This window comes from Amaranthus tricolor, chromosome 3 (assembly GCF_026212465.1).
Source record: "Amaranthus tricolor cultivar Red isolate AtriRed21 chromosome 3, ASM2621246v1, whole genome shotgun sequence".
Lineage (NCBI taxonomy): Eukaryota > Viridiplantae > Streptophyta > Magnoliopsida > Caryophyllales > Amaranthaceae > Amaranthus > Amaranthus tricolor.
The window spans coordinates 2,146,150-2,147,861 of record NC_080049.1 but is presented as its reverse complement, the minus strand read 5'-3'; the positions used below and the strand labels follow the sequence as shown (position 1 = coordinate 2,147,861).

The 1,712-nt window shown below is 42.8% G+C and overlaps 1 non-coding gene across 1 annotated transcript; it reads left to right on the top strand.

Annotated features, from left to right (window-relative positions):
- Positions 1-1,383: 1,383 nt before the first annotated feature.
- On the top strand, positions 1,384-1,491 carry LOC130809562 (small nucleolar RNA R71). Its single transcript, XR_009040864.1, has one exon. It is a non-coding gene; the product is annotated as a small nucleolar RNA R71 (small nucleolar RNA).
- Positions 1,492-1,712: the final 221 nt, after the last annotated feature.

The following is a 1,712-nucleotide window of genomic DNA, read 5'->3' as shown; positions in this document are numbered from 1 at the left end:
TTTAGATCACCCATTTTCAATTTAGAACAGACAGAAAAAGGCATCACACTGACACTAGCTCCTAAATCACATAAAGCTTTATCAATAAATAATGTTCCAATGTGACAGGGGATGGAAAAACTACCAGGATCTTTCAGTTTTGGAGGGGATTTATTTTGTAGCAAAGCACTGCATTGTTCAGTAAAAGCAACTGTTTCTACTTCACTAAAAGCTCTTTTCCTAGTCAAAATGTCTTTCATGAATTTAGCATAAGCAGGCACTTGTGTGATTAATTCAGTAAAAGGAACTGTTACCTGCAAATTCTTCACTACCTCCAAGAACTTACCGAACTGCTTGTCGAGTTTGTGCTTCACTTGGCGGTTGGGAAAAGGAAGTTTGATGGGAGGCACTTGCAATGCCTCATCTTTCGCTTTCTCCTTCTCTTGCACTGCCTCAGAAGATGCTTCATTAGTACTCGTTTCAGAAGTGCTCTCATCTTTCGAGTTTGACTCTCCCTCTTGAGGCATGGGTGGCTCATCATAACTCATCCCGCTTCTTGTAGTGATTGCATTGGCGGTCTCCTTTCCATGTGGTTGAGTGGGTTGGCCAGGTAATGCTCCAGCCTGTCTAGAGGAGCTAGATGCAGCTAATTGAGCGACTTGAGTTTCAAGCATCTTATTATGAGTACTGAGTTGCTCGAGCTGTTTGGCCATTTGAGCCATCATGGTTTTCAGTTCCCCTAATTCGGATTGGGGTTGTTGGTTCTGAAATTGCTGCTGTTGATGGCCTTGAGGAGGCCTTTGGAAACCGGGTGGTCCTTGATTGGGCTGATATTGCTGATGTTGCCCATATTGTTGTTGTGGTGCTTGTGGTGGATAGTGTTGTTGTTGAGGATTTAACACATTATTGCTGCGATATGACAAGTTAGGATGATTTCGAACTCCAGGATAGTAGCTATTGTTGTTGAAAGGAGGACGAGCTTGAAAAGCATTGACTTGCTCTGGCACTCCCATAGCTCCATTGGGATTTACAGAACACTCCATTAGAGAATGACCATGTACACCGCAATAATCACAAGCAACTCCACCTTGGCTAGAGGTAGCCATAGCATTGACGGGCATAGATGTATTAGCATTCATGCGCATCCCATCGATCTTCTCATTCAAAGCTGAAATTTGTGATGATAGAAGGGAATAGGTTTCAACTTCATGTTTCCCCTTCCTTGGTGCTTGAGCTGCGCGCCTAGATGAGCTATTCCATTGATTTTCAGCAAGAGTATCCAAGAGTGAAATAGCCTCAGAAGTTTGTTTGTTCATGAAAGAGCCGCCAGCTGCACCATCTACCATCCTCTTAGTCTCATTATCAAGACCATTATAAAATGATTGCATAAGAAATTCCTTCTCAATACCGTGATGTGGGCACATATATTGGTAATCTTTGAATCTCTCCCACGCATCATGAAAAGTTTCCCCCGCATCTTGTGAGAAACTATAGAGCTTAACTCTGTAGTCGTGAGTCTTATAACCGGGATAATACTTCACTAAGAAAGCATCAGACAATTGCGCCCAAGTAGTAATGGTGTTGGGAAGAGAGTTATACCAACGTTGAGCCTTGCCCGCCAAAGAGAAACGAAAAAGGTATAAGTAGAGCTCGTCGTCAGTCATCCCAGTAATCTTTTGTAGAGAACATGCTTGAAGGAATTTCTGCAGATGATCAACGGGTTCTTCATTGTC